Below are 19875 nucleotides of genomic sequence, written 5' to 3'. Positions count from 1 at the left end.
GTATGTACTTGCTACTTTGGGGGGTTTTGCTGACTAGTAGTGGTTTTCTCTCTCTGCTTGGATTTATAAAGTGGAGCCCGTTTCTTCCACCATTGATGGAACATCCCCTGAATCTGTAAGCCTGAAATAAATCCCTTCCTCCCAGAAGACTGTGCTTGGTTGGATGCTTGTCCTATAGATGTGGAAACTGTCTGCTACAGCAGCTATTTTGGAAAAACCAAGGCCAGAGCACTTTTTCTTAAAGACAATCTTCAGGAGAACCATTTTCCCAGAGCCTCTAATAGAATTTTACCACACTCTAACAGTATGGAGAGGGAAATACTCAACTGCAACTGGCACTGGATATCCTCTAATAAGTTATGTATGTGAGGAGACTGAGCAGTCTTTGGAGCGTTGCAGCCAAGACACTTAATTAATTATCTAGCATTCTATTGAATACTTACTTCCTGCATGCACACACACATCCTACATCACCCAGTACATCATGTCTCAGAATGCTAAGCAGGGACCATACCAATGAATGGATAAATGTCAGCAACAGCTACACCTGTGTATATCATATTCAAATTACAGAAAATCTAAGAAAAATCTTGAAAGCCAGAGGATAAAAAGTCCCACTTCTATAGGAGCAAAGGTGGAAATTACATCCAACCCCAGGCATGACATAAAACTAACATAAAACAAATCCAATAATTATGTATACTGCATGCTTGTGTCCTCTTCAGAATTCAAATGTCAAAACCCTAGTCTTGGGTGATGGTATTAGGAGGTAGACAACTTTATGGCCACAAATTTCATGACCTAGAGGAAGTGAACCAATTCCTTGAGCAACAAAATTTGACAAAACTCACCCACAAAAAAAAGTAAACAATATGAATATGTGTCAATGAAAGAAATTAAATCAATACTTAATAGTCTTCTTAAAAAAGGATCATATGGGTATATTCTACCAAATACCAAACATTCAAGGAATAAAACACATTGAGTCTCCACAATCTCTTTCAGGAGATTAAAAACAGAATGTTTCTTTTTTTAAGATTGTATTTTTATTTATGCATTTATTAGAGACACAGACAGAAAGAGAGAGAATGAGTATGCCAGGGCCTCTAGCCACTGAAAATAACTCCAGATGCATGTACCACCATGTGCATCTGGCTTACATGGGACCTGGAGAATCGAACCTGGGTCCTTAGGCTTTGCAGGCATGTGCCTTAACTGCTAAGCCATCTCTCCAGGCCAAAAAACAGAATGTTTCTTAACTTACTCTATAACACCAGTATATTTTAATACCAAGACCAAAGACATCACAAGAAAACTATAGACCAGTATCTCTCCTCAATATAGATGCAAAAATCATCAACAAAATATAAATGAACCAAATCCTACAGTGTATTAAAAGAATTATACACCATGATGAATTGGGATGTAGATGTACACAAGACTGGCTTAACATTCAAAAAGAATAAATGTCATCCATTACATCAACAGGCCAAATAATAAAAATATTACCATATCAATATTAGCAGAAATAAAAATTATTTTACACAATCCCCATACTTGTTTTTCATAAAACTTAACAAGAAACCAACAGCTTTCTCAGTGGGATAGAGAACATTTACAAAAAACCAAAATGAAATAATATAGCTAACATTGTAATTAAAGGTGATAAACTACAGGCTTTCCACTAAAATCCAGAAGAGGCAAGGATGTCCACTCTCATTCCTTTCAACATACTAGAGTCCAAGAAAAAAAGAAATAAAAGGTGTTCATGTTGGGAATAAGAAAGTAAAACTGCCCTTCTCCACAGATGACATGATTGCATATAAAGTATAAAAGAATCAAAAACAGGAAGAAAAAGTGGCTTATTCCTTCTTAATCTATTTTGTTTATATATTTATTGATTGATGAACATTTCATTATGTCAACTATGAATAGAAGTGCTATAAGTATTTTTGTACAGGCTTTTGTGTGAACATGAATTTTTATTTCTCTGAAAAAATTACCTGCAAATGTAATTACTGGGTCATGTGGTAATTTATGTTTTCATTTTATAATAGGTTGTTCAACTTTTCCAGTAACTGAACACTTTTTTCTTCCCACTGGCAATACATGAGAGTTGCAATATATGAGCATACCTTTGGTATTGCCAGGAATTTTATTTTAGCAATTCTAATATGTATAACATGAGGTAAATATGAATTTTCATAATAGCTAACCATGTTGAATACCTTTGTTTTGTATATTCTCTTTAGTAAAGTGTCTATTTAACTCCTACTCCATTGTGATTAGGTTGATTGCATTCTTTTTAAAATATATATTATTTATTTATTTGAGAGAAAGAAAGAGGGAGAGAGAAAGAGAGAGAATGGGCACGCCAGGTCCTCTAGCCACTGCCAACAAACTCCAGACACTTGTGCCCCCTTGTGCATCCGGCTTACATGGGTCCTGGAGAATTGAACTGGGATCCTTTGGCTGTGCAGGCAAATGCCTTAACCGCTAAGCCATCTCTCCAGCCCCTGCATTCTTATTGTTTAATTTTGAGAGCTCTTTATAGGCTCTAGGGTTTTTTTGTTCTATTTATAAGTATATCCTCCCTGTATGCAGCTTGTCTCCCTGTTCCTTGCTGGGCATTTTACATCAATATTCTAACTTGCATGAAGTCCAATATACCCACTTTTTCTTTTATGAAGAATTATTTTTGCTGTCTTAGAACTCATTGCCTAATTCCAGGTCATTAAGATTTTCTCTTATTTTATTTATAAATGTTTTGGAGTTTTGTGTTTTACATTTAAGTCCATGATCCATCCTGTTATTCTTTTTGTGTAAGGAATTGTGGCTCAGTTAAAAGACCTTGGACTATGGGGATGTATGAACCTCATTGGGATTGGTAAAACTATGGGGGCTTAGTTAGACTGAATGTATTGTATTTTTCATCATGTGTGGTTATCAGTTTATGGAGGTCAGGGGTGGAATGTGGTGGTTTGATTCAGGTGTCTCCCATAAACTTATGTGTTCGGAATGCTATGTCCCCAGCTGATGGCAAGTTGAGAACTGAAGCCTCCTAGAGACAGTATATTGTTAGGGGTGGGCTGTTGCTGTTGAACATCTGATGTTGGCCAGGAGATCATGTCTATCCTCTGTTCATGCCATTATTTTCTCCTGCAATTGTGGAATTTCCTCTCAAGTTTGTAAGCCAAAATAAACTTTTTTCCCCCCATAAGCTGCTCTTGGTTGTTTTTCTTCCAGCAATGAGAACTTGACTCCAACAGGAATGAGGTTTGGTTAGAGGTTGGTTATTATATGGATATCTGGACTGTTCCAACACAATTTTCTGAAGACTTCTGTCTCATATGAAGTGTCTCTGCACCTGTGTAAAGCACCAGTTTGGTCATTATGCATGTTTGTTTCTAGAATGTGCATTCTGCTTCACTGATCTACGAGTCTCTTCTGTTGACAATATCACACTGCTTTGACTAGTTTTGTAGTGACTCTTACATCAGGTAGTGTGATTCCTCCAACTGCAATCTTCTTTTTGAAAATGATCTTAGCTATTTTAGCCCTTTTACTTGCCTGTCTACATAACCTTAAGCTTTTCTAGGTCTACCAGAAGTTTTGATTGAAATTGGGTTGAATTTATCAGTTAGGAAAGGAATCCATACTATTGAATTTTCCATTCTTTTTGGCTCTTCTGTAATTTTTTTTTTTCCATCAATGTTTAATAGTTTTCAGTATATAGCTCCTGGACATGTTTTGGGAGATTTACATATAAGCACTCCATTTTAGCTATCTTAAATTGCATTAGCTTTCTTCAGTTTTTCTTTCCAACTTTTATTTCTAACAAGTAGAAATATGACTGATTTTGTGTTGACCTTATATCCTATAACCTTGCTAAACTCACTTATGTTCTAGGTGTTTTGCATATATGTATGTGAATTCTGATCTTTTATATCAGCAAGCATGACACTTGTGGAAAGAGTCTAAATTTATCCATTCCGGTCTTTATACCATTTATTTATACTATATGCCAAATTTTATCAAATGCATGTTATACACAACTGCTAGATTCATGTGAGCTTTTGGTTAAATGACAAATATGAAAACTACATTGACTGATGACCAAATATTGAGTAAGTCTTTGCCTTCCCTGCATAAACCTCACTTGGGTATCATGTGTTTTCTTTTTTGTAGTATATTATTGGATTTGATTTTTCTAATATTCTGTTGGAGATTTTTGTATCTGTGTTACTGAGACACACTTGTCTATAGTTTTCTTATAATGTCATTTTTTTATTTTGCTATAATATCCTATGAATGTTCCAAATGATAACTTTACAAAAATATTGAACTTAGAAGATGGCAAAGATTCTGCAAACATCTCAGTAGCCTGGTAGTCTTTGCTGGTCTGTATGTAAGTTGAAGACCATGTTATAATTTGCTCCTGAATCCAAAATACAGATGGGAGAATATTATTGTCAATGGAAACTGACTTTTGCAATTTCCCTGTCTTTTTGCCAGTCATGAAAACTGGTCTTCCCGGATAGCACATTTCAGTAATTGATGCAATAGATGTTTATACTTTTCATACAGCTTTCCTGTCAACATCATCTCTTTTCTCGTGTTTGGCTGCCACACCCACACCAGTATTTACTAACCAGGCCAACCAAGATGTCCACTCAATTCATAACTGTCCCAGGGAACTCAAGGCATGTCTGCTTCTTTGTCCTCTGGAGAAGTATAGACTGCAGCCCAGCATGGTGGCACATGCCTATAATCCAGCACTCAAAGGATTATAACAGCATTCCTGCTGAGGCAGGAGGATCACCATGAGTCAAGACCAGCCTGGGCTCCATAGAGAGACCTCCATCTCAAAAGACTAAAACATGGGGGCAGGGGGTAAAGTACAAACTGGTAAATAACATTAGCCTGCTGGAAAGCATGGCATTTGGCTGTGTGGACTGCCCATCTGAGTCCTGTGGTTATTCAGGTAAAGACCAGCCCAGCAGAACTACTGGGACACAGGAAAACAGACAAAGGGGAAAACTTCCACTAAGAAGCCCTTCTCCACCTGGTGGGACAGAAAGTTACTTATTCACTTGTCTTGTTTCTTTTTTTGTTTTTCTTTACACAGTGAAAATAGGTTTACTGGAATGTTTTCAGTTATAGCTGAAGGCAGAAACATTTACATTTCACTTTTGTTACAGCAGTGAAAGTGGAAGTTGCCTGCAAAGGAACCACAATGCAGGAAGTATGATAGTCTTGCAAATGTTCATTGGATGGTTATGCACCTCTGTAGTATAATGATCTGGTACCCTTCACAGGCTTCCTGACCCCCAGCCTGACCCTTACTTTGAAGCAATGAGACAAGTTTCTCTGCCACTAAAATGAAAGTATGAAATATTGTTATCAGTGGTTAACTATATATACAAATAATGAACTGGCAAGTATCTAGTTTCAAATTAGATCCTTGGAATAAAGCAAAATAAAGATCTTTGCCTTAAATATAACTACTCAAAGCACATTTTTGTCAGGCAGGAAGAAGATAGCTGAACATTCTCAATGCACCAGTTTGAAATGGTACTTGCCTCTTTCTTGAAAAAGACAATTTGCAAGTTATATACATAAGTTTCATTTAAATTATGCAGCAATATTTTGTTGTTATTGCCCCAGATTCATTTAATGAGGAGCTCTGCCATCAAGTCAAGCATATTTCACAACTGTAAGGATGAAAATCACTAGAAAAAGGGCAGCAGCAACCAATGCCATGGTGGCTTTTATTTTGTATCCACACTGCCACATTTGCCTTTGAAGATATTTGGACTGGCTGCTAAAAGCAGTTACATTATCAGATAAGCTCTCTTTGTGATATTTTCTTGCATGACATCAATAACTTCATCCACCTGATTCTGAGCATGCTTAATTTTACCATTTCTAGGTCCAAATCTTGATTCAAATGGTCCCCTTAGAGAAAAGTCCTCTTCTCCATCTGAATCATCTTCCAAAAGATTTCTCCTTTCACTTTTCACAGAGCCAGTGACATCATCATCATTTAGGTGCCACTTGAACTTGGGAAGCATATTTTTTGCTCAAAAAGTGCTCTTCTCGGGGCTGGAGAGATGGCTTAGCAGTTAAGGAGTTTGCCTGCAGAGCCAAAGGACCTTGGTTCGATACCCCAGGACCCACATAAGCCAGATGCACAAGGTGGAACATGCATCTGGAGTTCATTTGCAGTGGCTGGAGGCCCTGGCGCGCCCATTCTCTCTCCCTCTCTCTGCCTCTTTTTCTCTCTCTCTCTCTCAAATAAATAAATAAAAATAAAGTAAAAAAAATTTTTTTTAAGTGCTCTTCTCTTTCCCAGCAGAGTAAGTATTCACCACCTGAGGCTCCAGAGCCAGGAGCTTGGCATTGGCTGGCCGTCTTGTTTCATTTTTTTTAAAATATTATTTGTGGGGCTGGAGAAATGGCTTGACAATTAAAGGTGCTTGCCTACAAAGCCTGAGGACCTGTGTTCTAGTCCTTAGATCCCACATAAGCCAGGCGCACAAAGTGATGCAGGCGGGCAAGGTCATACATGCACACATTACAGTGGCTGGAAGCCCTAGCATGCCAATTCTTTCCCCCCTCACTCATTTAAAAAAAAAAAAAAGGCCAGGACTTCCAGGTAAGATGGCAGCATAGGAGCCATGCCAAACCAGCCTAGGAATGGATTTAAGCAAAAACAGTAAAACACACTCTTCTTCTGAAAAGTGAAGGATTATAGGTTATTCTTAGACACAGCAGAGAAGTAGGAGAAACCAAGATCCACCATAAAGGAGGAAAACAGCCAGAGGCGCTTGAAGGTCACCAATCAAACAAAGGGATTTTCCAACCTCATCAGCCTCCTTGCAAAGTCAAGAAATCTGAAGGAAAGACAGCTGAGATCAACTAAGGAGCTACTGAAAGGGACACAGGCGGGACTGCGTGAGGAACTCCAGGCTTCTGCACTCTCCCATCCCCCAACCATCAGAACCACGAACCTCCGAACCTCTGGCATTCAGCCCCTGGTGGCATCGCTTCCAGCACAGCTGATCAGAACTCCAGCACCACAGAACACAGGTACATAGGCCTGCATTGGACGTGCTAATCTCTCTTTGCATGTCAGGACAGGTTATGGGTTACAAATTCTTGGTTGGCTTTACCATTTTCGAATAAGCTGTATTTGGGGGTTGGATATTGTTGCCTTAGATGCTTTCAGATTTACAGGGTCTTTGTCTTTTGCTTCTGTCATTATTGTGGGTAGGGTCTGATTCAGATCCAGCCTGGAAACAAATTCAGAATAGAAATTTCTACCTCCCAGCTGACAGGATTAAAGGTGTACAGCAAAACACACCCTTTGAGATTTTGGCTTTATAAGGCTATCTGTTTGTTCTACTCCCCACAATTGCAAACTCTGTGCTGGTTTTTATTGAATATATATATTGCTTAGATGAAGTCTAGAATTTTCCAGTAAATTGTTCCACCCAGTCCACTAGAATACTTGCTTAGCAAGCAAACTCAACACCTAGGATTAGTTATGAGGCTGGATTTGGGTACAAGAGCTACACCTGGCACCTTAAACTCAAATCCTTAAAGTATATAAAGGTGGATTGCCACCTCTGAGAACACTGCAGGTAAGTAAAAACCCAAGCACCAAATCAATTCAGGATGCAAAAGTTGTTACATTATAATACAAGAAACACAAAGAATCAAGACAATGCAATCTTACCAAAACTTGTAAATCCATCAGAAATGATTACCAATGAAACTGTTTTAGATGAAATGCCTGACAAAGATTTCACACACAAAAAAGATTGTATCTATATTCAAAGGAACATACTCCTGAAAGAGAACACTGGAAACCAGCTTAAAGAAATAAGGAGGTCATGACAAGACATGAGTAAGGAAATGGAAAGAGTGAAGAAAAAACAGGCTGAAATTCTAGCTCTTAAGAACACAGTCAAATAAAAAACTCTATGGAAAGTCTCACCAGTAGAATGGATGAAGGAGAGAACAGAATATCTAAATTAGAAGACCAGGTGGCAGACCTAACTCAGTACAACAAAGAGAAAGACAAGCTAATAGGAAGGTATGAATGGGACTTTCAAGATATTCAGGACACTATGAAAAGATCAAACATACGAATTCAGGATATAGTAGAAGAAGAAGAACTTCAATCCAAAGATTTAGTAGTTATTTTCAACAAAATCACAGAAGAAATATTTCCCCAAAATGGGAAAGAAATGCCAATGAAGATACAAGAAGCTTTTAGAACACCAAATAGAAAAAAACTGGAAAGAAAGAACCTCTCCTCACCATGTTATAATTAAACTACTAAACACACAAACCAAAGAAAATACATTGAAAGGAGTTAGAGAGAAAAAGCAAGTCACATACAAAGGCAAACCTATCAGAATAACAGCAGATTACTCAACACAAAATTTAAAAGCCAGAAGGGCTTTGAATAATATATCCCAGGTTCTGAACGATAACAACTGTCAACTGAGATTGTTTTATCCTGAAAAGCTATCTATTCATATTGATGGAGAAATAAGGGCATTCCACAACAAAAACACGCTAAAGGAATTTATGACAACTAAACAAACTCTATAGAATACTTGAAGGAATCCTTCATGCTGAAGAGAAAGCAAAACACACACAGGAGGAAATAGGAAAAAATAAACCACACTCAAATAACAGTTAAAACAAATGAGTAAAGGGAAAACAGGAAGCACTACAAAATAAGAAGAATGGCTAGAATAAGAACATCCCTTTAAATAATAATTCTTAATGTCAATGTCCTCAATGCCCCAACCAAAAGACACAAGCTTGCAGACTGGATTAAAAGGCAGGATCCTGCCATTTGTTTTCTCCAGGAAACTCATCTCTCAACAAAAGATAGGCACTGTCTTAGGGTAAAGGATGGAAAACAATATTTCAAGCAAAAGGACCTAGGAAACAAGCAGGGGTTGCTATCCTAATATCTGGTAGGACAGATTTCAAACCAACATTAGTGAGGAAAGATAAAGAAGGTCATTTTATACTGATTAAAGGGACACTCTAACAGGAGGACATTACAATCCTAAATGTATATGCACCTAACATGGGGCCTCCCAGTTTCATCAAACAAACATTATAAGACTTAAGGTCACAGAAAACACCAAACAACAATTGTAGTGGGTGACTTCAATACCCCACTCTCATCAATTGACAGGTCATCCCAGCAAAAAATAGACAGAGACTTTCATGGAAGAACTAACACCACTGCTTCTCAAACTTTTCCATAAAATAGAAAAGGAAGGAATTCTACTGAACAGCTTCTATGAAGCCAGCATCACCCTGATACCAAAATCAGGCAAAGATAGAACAAAAAAAAAAAAAGAAAAAGAAAAGAAAATTATAGACTAATCTCCCTCATGAACATAGATGCAAAATTTCTCAACAAAATATTGGCAAACAGAATACAAGAATATATCAGAAAGATCACTCACCCTGGCCAAGTAGGCTTTATCCCAGAGATTCAGGGATGGCTCAACACATGCAAATCAATAAATATAATTTGTTATATAAATGGTCTGAAGGTCAAAAATCACATGATCATCTCAACAGATGTATTAAAGGCATTTGATGAAATCAAACATCCCTTTATGGTATGTAAAGTATTATGGTAAAAATAAACTGGGAATAGAAGGAACATATCTTAACATAATAAAAGTTATTTATGACAAACCTATGGCCAACATAATACTAAATGGGGAAAAACTTGAAACTTCCACTAAATTCAGGAACAAGACAAGGGTGTCCACTGACCCCACTTTTATTTAATATAGTACTAGAAGTCTTAGCTATACCAACAAGACAAGAGATACTCATAAAAGGGATACAGATTGGAAAGGAAGAGATCAAATTATCATCACTTGCAGATGATATGATTCTATACAGAAAGGACCCTAAAGACTCTACCAGCAAACTGTTAGTGCTGATAAACACTGTTAGCAATGTAGCAGGATACAAAATAAATACACAGAAATCAGTAGCTTTCCTGTATACTAACAACAAACATGTGGAGGATGAAATCAGGGAATCTCTCCCATTCACAATTGCCTCAAAAAATAAATAAATAAATAAATAAATAAATGAAGTACCTTGGAATAAACTTAGCTAAGGAAGTAAAGGATCTCTACAATGAGAACTTTAAAACACTCACGTGAGAAATTAAAGAAGACACAAGGAAATGGAAAGACATCCCATGTTCTTGGATTGGAAGAATCAGTATTGTGAAAATGTCAATCTTACCAAAGGCAATCTACACATTTAATGCAATCCCCATTAAAATTCCAATGGTATTCTTCACAGAAATAGAAAAAAACAATCCTAAAATTCATTTGGAAGCACAAAAAAACTCAAATAGCCAAAACAATTTTAGGCTATAAAAAAAAGGCTGATGGCATGATCATATCCAATTTTAAGCTACATTACAAAGACATAGTAACAAAAACAGCATGGTATTGGCACAAAGACAGATATGTAGATCAATGGAACAGAATAGAGGACCCAGATGTTAATCCAGGCAGCTATAGCCATGTGATTTTTGACAAAAATGCCAAAAAATATTCATTGGAAAAAAGATAGTCTCTTCAACAAGTGGTACTGGGAAAACTGGAAATCTATATGTATAAGGATGAAAATAGATCCTTCTCTTTCTCCATGTACAAGAATCAAGTCCAAGTGGAGATGGATAGATCTGGAAAGGATTATACTAAGTGAGGTAACATAGGCCCAGAAAGCCAAACATGACATATTCTCTCTCATATGTGTATCCTAGCTACAAATGTATAGACTTGTGTGTGAGCTGGAACCAAATATTGGTAGCAGAGGCCAGTAAGCTAGAAAAAGGCTATAAGGGAGGGAGGAGAGGGAAGGACTTAAGGGGATGGTTTTGCATATATGTAATTCAAAGAACAGATTACAGGGAGGGGAAAGGCCTAAGCAAGGTCAGGGGAATAGAATATGTAAAATAAGGGTGGTGGGGAAGGTCAATCAAAATTCAAGATATTCTGAATAAGACATAGGAAAACCTACTTTTTTGAATAATGGCACATCTAGAAGCCATAGATTGTTACTAGAAAATTTTCAATGCCAGGGATGGGATACTTTCCAGTAAGTTGTTGACCAGGGAGGTCCCTTTTGCCTCCAAAACATCACAGGCTATTGCCAAGGCCCTTGGTTGCCCTTGAGAAACAGATGGCAAGACCCTATTGCTGAAGACTTCGCATGCCTGAGCAGCAAAGTCACTGAGAAATCAAGCTGGTACTGAGTAGAAAACCTTCTCCCTGTAGATCAGCCAACTGAAAGCTGGAAAAAGCATCCCTGTGGGAGACAGAAGTCATCAGCAGTGAAAACAGTGGACACTGGAAGCCTCAAGTTTGGCCAGGCAGGCTAAATGACTAAACGAGTGCAATAGTGGCATGTCTGCTCTGTGGAAAACCAACTATTCTCTAATTGGACTGGAGGCCCACTCTATGGGAGGGAATACATGCCTGGTACTGAAAAACCTAATCAAAAGCCTATGGCAGAGGAGGTCATGAGCCTTAGGGGTATAAAGCCTGCCCTTGTCTGGCTAAATGCATATATTGTTCTCATCAAACTGCCCTGAAAGCACAACACTTAATGTTCATATTAATATATTAATGCTACTCTCACTTCTGGTTAGAGAAGCTTCTCTTTTCAGTTGGCGATGACCACTGGGATGACCCAAAAGGCAACCTAGTGCTGAGAAGAAGGGACGGAGGAGTGTCCAGCACTGAAACATCTCTATCACACCCTCCAGGTTCAGGGTCCATTTCAGAAGAGGTGACAGAAAGAATGTAAGAGCCAAAGGGAAGGTACCACTCCTTACAATGCAACAGTTCAGATAGAAATTGGCCTCAATATCCATGGCCTCGCAGTGCCTAGCAATACCTACACAAGACCCTCATAATAGGAGAAATGGATGATGACATCAAATTAAAAGAGCGACTAATAGAAAGAGGAAGGAGATATGATGGACAGCAGAGTTGTGAAGGGAAAAGTGGGGGAGGGGAGGGAAATGTCATGGTTTGTTGTCTGCAAGTATAAAAGTTGCCAATAAAAATAATTTAAAAAAAAAAGTCTGTTGGGCTTGCCTCAAAAAATATATATTTGAAATTTTTGTTTCTAGATATAAGGATATAATCCCACTGTGGCATTCTAATGTCTATGAAATAGAGTGGCAAATAAATACATGAAAATAGGTAAAGTTCATGTGGAGCTTTTTACTTACAAAAAGAGCTAATATACATTGATTGTAGTTGCTTTGTTTTATTTTGTTTTTCAAAGTAGGGTCTCAGTCTAGCCCAGGCTGACCTGGAATTCACTGCATAGTCTCAAGGTGGCCTCAAACTTGTGGTAATATTCCTACCTCTGCTTCCCATGCGCTGGAATTAAAAGTGTGTGCCACAACACTCAGCTCTAGAAGTTTTTAGGAAATGAAAAGAAGCAAAAATTAGAAAAATAAGTGAGCTTTAATCTCATTACTCAGAGGAAATATGCATTTTGATACTTACCTTTCAGGGTTTTTTTTCATATAAAGATAGAATTTTATGTTTGCTAAAAAATTGGATAATTCCATGATGCTGTTTTAAAAGCTAAACTTTTTCAGGTAGAAAAAATTGATCGCTTCATGTCATGAGATATCTTTCTGCCTGGCTGCACAATGCTTCTTTCTGTTCAGCTGCACCAGAGTTTTAGATACTTACTGCTGAATTTTTCTTTTGCTTTTAAAAGTGTAACAGAGTGATTAATTACGCATTTAATGTGGCAGAGTAACCTGATTGAGAAATCAGCCATATCTGGTTTTCTTGGCTGTGGTCTCTTCAGAAAGGAATGTGAAGTATTTCCCCCAAATCTTCCCAAGAGGGTGTCCAGGGCCTCAAATCTGGGAGGTAAAAAAAAGGTTGAGATGTGGCTTTCTAACTGGACCGAGGCTTCCAGCTCCCAGAGAGGTGGATGATCAGGCGTGGCCACTAATGCAGAAGTAGAGACCCAACTGGATCCCCTTGCCCTGTGTGAGGCTGGCAGAGCCTGGTAAGAGGAGCTGGAAGCAAAACCTCTTAAAGGCCAGCTCCTGGGAAAGGGCCTGGTGAGTAGCAGCTCCGAGGCCTGCAGCAGCAGCAGCAGCGCCCTCAGACAGGGAGCAGCATGAGCCACTAGAGCGCCTCCAAATCAGGACCAGCTGCCCGCTTTCTACCACATCAAACCTTTTGATTACTGGCTTGGGGATTTCTGTTTTGTTTTACTTTTGGAAAGATCCAATGAGTCAAGAAGAAGAATCCTTAATAATGATATTAGACTTCTCACTAACTGTGAATGGGATTTGGAACCAGATTTCAATAAGTCTCCAAAAATAAAGAATGTGAACATTTCTTTCCTGTCAACTGCCATGGAACTATTTATTCCTTGTTTTCATGCAATGCCATGAGGAATACTCATGTGACTGAATGTCTGTGATCAACTGTAACAACAATTATTCACCGAAAGGTCTTCTTACCCCTCCCCCCCCCCCAGGAGTGGCAAGGTAGGTTGAAAGAGCCAGCCCCTTGGGCTGAGGCCCTGGATGATGGAACCTGAACTAGACCAAGGCACGTAAGGGTAGGATAACCTGAGTTTGGTCTGAGCTCCCTCTAGAATGTCCTTTATAGCTGAAAGCAAGTTTCTTCATCTTCCTGTTCCACCATCTTCTAATCTGTGAAGCTCTGTCAACAAAAAGGTCTTTGCTACTTGGCAGTCCTCGGCCTATAGGCAATTTAGACAAACACATTCACTGAAGATTTAAGCAGCTCCATATTCTCCCATATGCTCCAGTCAAACCAGATCATGTTCCAGAACATACTATAAACGTTACACCTCTATACTTTTTCTATTGCTATCCCCCTCCAACTAGAATGAACAGCTGTCATTCCTGCCTACTTGAAGGATGTCCTACTCATGCTTCAAGAATCAACAAAACAACAACAACAAAAAAGAATCAACAAAACAACTACCACTCAGGAGGCTGCCCCATTTCTCCCATGGGAAGCCATTTTTCTTTCTTCTTCCGCCAGCCTCTGACTTTTTCTAAGCTCCCTGAAGGTAGGGGCTGAGCCCCATTTATCTATCTATGTATGCCCCACAGGACCCAGGATTCTGAGAGTTATGATGCAGCCAAATGTTTGTGGAACTAAAATTGGGACCTAGGCCTGGGCTTGGATGTAGTTCCAAGCTATTTCAGGCCCTGGAATGGGTGGGGCGATGAAGGGAATGCTGGGACTGGGAGATAAGAGTCTGAGCAGGAATGTGGCCTGGGTTTCATTGCCTGGAACAGCCCCCACCCCCTTGATACCTCCTCACCCAGCCCCTACAGGAACATGAAAACACAGTGTTCTTGGGACTCTCATCAAGCAGACCATTGGCCTCTTAGGGTCCCCACTCTACCATTCCTTCCCTATGTCCCTATAAATGGGGCAAAGATCCAAGCAAGTCTGCCACAAATGGTTGGGGGGCCTTCAGGAGCAGGTCAAGGGTCCAAACTCCTGGTCTTTGACTTGGGCTCCACTTTGCTCTTGGCCTAAAACATCGTGTTGATCTTTTGTTGGGACTCTGTTTAGAGTGTGGAAGTGGCATGAGCTCATGCTGGAGACTGGGAAGGTCTGTCCTCACCACTGCAGAATGGGACAAATGCTCAGGGTGGGGATGAGGGAGGTTAACTCTTTTCCCAAGGAAGAGGATAGACTTTAATTAGTATGGTGGAGTCTGCAACTGTTTAAAGGCTCCCAGGCAGAGCCCCTGGGCATCATGAAGTGTGAGGGAAATTGTCACACTTGGGGCAGAGACATGAGAACCATCCAGGCTGGCTGTAGGGAGAGCTAGGAAGGTGAAACAGTTAATGGTTTGTTGAAAAACAGGGAGAGTCCCTCCTCTAGGGGCCCAGCTGGCTGCAAAGCCAGGAGCAGAGGCTCCAAGGGTGATGCAATGGGGCCCGCCCTGCACATCAGAGAGGGTGAGGAAGGCAGCTCCCACCCAGCAGCAGCCGCCACGCCACACCACCAGCAGCCGACTCCTCTCTCCCTAGCTCCAACACCCAGCCACAAGTGGGAGGGGCTTTGGGGGTAAAAGGAATAAGATCTTGTCTGCCTGTGCTTTGGGAAACAGCAGTTTCTGTCTGCCTGGCTCTAGCTAGCCTCAATGCCTTTCAAGTCAAGGTGAACTCTATCCCTACCCTGGGTGTTGTGGGGGAGTACCCATCAGGGTAGCTAACCAGCCTGGCTGACCATGTCTATTTTGACCCCAAGACCACTTTCAGTCTTAGGGACAGCAGGCAGGAGGTGGAGAGTCCATGACCATGAAAGTCACAAACAAGCAATGCAACCTCTGATCCCGGCAGGCTTGTGCCTCCACCTTGGGAAGGGAACCCACTCGTCATGATCTGGGAGAGGGTACCTGCCACAGCAACAAGCCCAAAAGCTCCCGAAGGACTCAGGGTACATTCAAGGGTGGGCAAGCTTTTCTGAACTCTGGAGCAGTACTGCTGTCCCCTCCCAGCCCTGGGGTCTGACACAGCTTCCTGGGAGGACTTACCAACATGGAGCACGTGAGGAGAAAAAGGAAGAGCGGCCCTCGCAGAGAAGATACTGGAAAGATTTTCTGCTCTTGATTCTAAGCCTCATGAGGGCAGGAACTATGGCTGTCTTCTTTCCTGCAGGATCCCTGGCACATATCACAGCGCCTGTCACAAAGCCAAGGCTCACAGTGACCAGCCAGAGGCTGAACTCCAAGGCCAGTTGCACAATTTCTGCTATTGTGGTAAACTCCTCACCCCCTCCCAACACACACACACACACACACACACACACACACACACACACTCATAGGTGCAGAAAAAATACACAAAGAAACACAAGGCATCATCAGAACGGGTTCTTAGACCATTGTTTACAACTTTGGGCTGCTTTCCCAGCCTGAAGTTTAATGGGCTGCAGCTTTGGGAACTGAAAAGAGATCATCTATCAGGATCTTTGGTCCAGTCTAGCATTTGAGGTATTTTCAGGGCTGCTGAACCTACAGTGGCCAGACTCTGAACCCAGTTTGGACCAGAAGTGGCAGTTACCCATGAGTGGGGTAGTTCTGCCTTCCTTTTCCAGAAGCACAGTCAAGTGCAAAGTGGTCCTAGAGAGCAGTAGTGAAAAAAAAAGGAAAAATATCACTTCAGGCAGCAGGCAAGTTTCTGCTTATTTCTGGCATTCTGGGAAGCAGTACACAGAATTATTCTGTTCAATACACAACTCCTTGAGTCTCTAGATTTTTAGCTGGGACCCACATCTTCATAACTTATGTTTGTATCAATTAGTTTTTGAGCCAGGCGTGGTGGCACATGCCTTTAATCCTGGCACTTGGGAGGCAGAGGTAGGAGGATCACCATGAGTTCGAGGCAACCCTGAGACTACATAGTGAATTCCAGGTCAGCCTGAGCTAGAATAAGACCCTACCTTGAAAAACTAAATGTGTGTGTGTGTGTGTGTGTGTGTGTGTGTGTGTGTATGACATTTTGCATTTTGCTTAAAGCTGTCCTGTATTATTATCTAATTGGATTAAGTTAGGACAGGCCTCAGCTGGAGAGCTATCACTATTTTTCAAGGAGAAATGAGATCCAACAAAGGCCCAAGATCTAGTGACTACCCTGGGAGCCGAGTCAAGATCTGAGCCCACAGCTCATCCACTCAGACCCTGGCCTTCTACATGTCCTCGACCCTCGCAAACCATCAAGTGTTTTCAAGTTCCCAGCGCAGGACCTCAAATGCCCTATGGCCAAAAGGCACATGATCCAGTCATTACTGGCAACTACCCCACTCCTTATATTTTTGCTCTCTTTTCCTGGCAAGATCTGTGCTGTGACCCAATTTTGCCAGTTTTGCTTGAAAGCCATCCACGCCCACTCCGACTCCCCTCCCCTCAATTCAAATGCACTGGGTTGGAAACAACTCAAATACACAACAACAGGAAAAATGGTTAAATAAACTCATAAGGCAAATGATGAAACACTTGGGCAACACAGACAATGACAAGAATGTGAACAATCTCTGTGCATGGTAATATGTTTTTGAAATACTGCAATTTGAACAGAACAGAACCTAAAATGACAAGTACTCACGGGTCACAGGTATGAAACAATGAGCTTCTGCAGACGTGAGCCAGAACTGAATTGAGAAAGATGAGAGTTTTCTCTCTACAGATCTTTCTTTCCTGCAATGTTGAAAACAGTACATAGGAATAACACTTAATTCCTTGATACATAGGCCATATATGATAACAATAAGCAGAGAGAGAACTGTGAAGGAGTGATTTCCTGATGAAGTTGCAGAAAAGGAAGGAGGAGAGGCTGGAAGTGGGGGTCAGACAGCACCATGGGAAGCAGGAACCAGGATGCCTGGGCTGCCCTGGCCTGAGGTCTGGGGGTCTGCAGTGCTGCTCCCAAGGAGACCAGGCCCATGGTACCTCCCAGAGCTATACAACCCAGTGTCTTCTGGGGCAGAAGGACAGGCCCCAGGGAGGGTTTGCCCTGGAGAGATGGCAGCAGGGCTATGGCTCTGACCACCTACTGCCATACTTTTGTCACTGAGGATCATTGAAATTTTTGTGCACATAAAGTGAGACCTGGCTGGTAGGAGGTGAAAGGCCTACAGAACAAGCCTGGCCTTGCTTGGGTATGTGGGGGGAATACTAGATTCCAGGGAGTGAGCAGACATAAAAGGTACAAACTAGATTTCCCTGAGACTCAGGGATAGTATCCTCCATAGACGTATCAAACCCAGTATGTTTCAAGCTGACCTCATAATTCAGCAGCCCCTCCACGAAGGCCTTCTACTCCTCTGTGATCCACAGGAGGAAAGTGCACTCCTGCTGACCCGCTGTGCACCAGGTGCTGCAGGATCTGCCTAGAGCTTCAGCCCTTGCTCTGTGTGCATGCACTTGTGCCCAAAGCACACCGAAACCCTGACATTGCCCTCTCTCCATTGCCTTGCCTTTTCTAAGACTGATCCTTTAACCTGGATTCTGTGCTCAAGTTCATCCAACTGCTTATTGTCAAGACATCTCAAGCAACATCCCCCTCTTTGAAGCCCCCTCCCGGCCATCCCATCAGCCCCTGCTAGAGGCCAGTGCCTCATCTTATTTGTCGCTCAAGCCTAACACCTAGCACTGCTTCTGGTTCATCTTCATCTTTCAGTATAGTCACACGTTGCTTCATGATAGCAATACATTATGCATCATTGGGCAATTTTACTGTGTGAACATCATACAGTGACTTACATCAATCACAGCCATTGCATATCTGGCTACAAACCTGTACACCATATTACTATCCTGAATACTATAGGTATCTGGAGTACAGTGGTAAATACTTTACCATCTAAACAGGTCAAAAGGTGTATTTACATCAGTACCACCATAAACATGAACAAGAATACAATGGCTGCGCCATCACAAATAGGAGTGTCTTAACTCTGTTATAACTTTATTTATTTATTTATTTGAGAGAGTCTATAGCCATACCACCCTGAACATACCTAATCTCATCTGAAAAAGAGAAAGAGGGAGAGAGAGAGAGAGAGAGAGAATGGGCCCAGGGTCTTCAGCCATTACAAACAACTCCAGATACATGCACCACCTTGTGCATCTGGCTTCTGTGGGTCCTGGGAAATTGAACCCGGTTCTTTGGCTTTGCAGGCAAGCACCTTAACTGCTAGGCCATGGTTTTTTGCTTTTGAGTCAAGGTCTGGCTATGTAGCCTAGACTGGCATTGAATTCATGGCAACCCTCCTGCAACAGCCTCCTGAGTACTGGGATTGCAGATGTGGGCTACCCCACCTGGCTCCGTTCTAATTTTATGGGATCACTCTTGTATCATGTCTGCCTTGCTACATAGCACATGACTGTGTGTTTAGGAATAAATGAATATCTATATAGGATAATTTGCAGTGGCCAAAGAGTGTTTTTGGTTAACCATATCAAGCCCATGTGTGAATCCATAGTGTCATGACATTTATGGTAAGAGTATCTTCCAATTCACTTCTGTCCTCAGGCCACTCCTGTCCTAGGTAGGGTGACCTCTGACCAACAGGTCTTTTAGAAATTTCCCACTATCACACACATCAGGCCAGTATTGGCCTTAGTTCCATGCTCTTCTCAAACACTGGCCCTTGGATGGCTCTCTAGTATGTGTGGGGACTATGCTGTTCAGAGAGACACAGCTGCTTGCTAGTAGAGACACTGTCAGGTTGTGGGGGGCGGGGGGCGGGGGGCGGGGTGGTGGTGGTGAAGTAAATCTTTTCTTTTGCATCCATGGTGAAAGTCTCAGCTGGGCCATGTAGGCATATCTTAGGACTGGTCATGAGGTAGGCAGCATGCAAGGGTTCTCACACAGGTTTTATGTTGTCACACTCACAAGTGGAGAAGACGGCAGCCACCTCTACCCTCTACAGTGGCTGGCTTCTAAGAATTCCCAGGCCCTAGTCTGACATGAACTGCAGAGACTCACCACTTCTCCTGAAGGGCAAGGTGCTGCTCCTCTCACTTTTTTTTCTTTATTTATTTATTACAGAGAGAGAGAGAATGGACATTCTAAGGCCTCTAGCCATTGCAAATGAACCCAGACACATGTGCCACCATGTGCATCTGGCTTATGTATGTACTGGGGAATCGAACCTGGGTCCTTAGGCTTTGCAGGCAGGTGCCTTACCCACTGAACCATCACTCCAGACCACCTAACCATTCTTTTTGGTTTTTTTGAGGTAGGGTCTCACTCCAGCCCAG

General features: G+C 41.3%; 1 pseudogene; it reads right to left on the bottom strand.

Moving 5' to 3' along the window:
- Positions 1-5697: 5697 nt before the first annotated feature.
- Positions 5698-6074, bottom strand: LOC123455973 (annotated as a pseudogene).
- Positions 6075-19875: the final 13801 nt, after the last annotated feature.

This window comes from Jaculus jaculus, chromosome 19 (genome assembly GCF_020740685.1).
Source record: "Jaculus jaculus isolate mJacJac1 chromosome 19, mJacJac1.mat.Y.cur, whole genome shotgun sequence".
NCBI classification, from domain to species: Eukaryota; Metazoa; Chordata; class Mammalia; order Rodentia; family Dipodidae; genus Jaculus; species Jaculus jaculus.
Note: the sequence above shows the minus strand (reverse complement) of the source record. Positions and strands in the feature narration are given on the sequence as shown.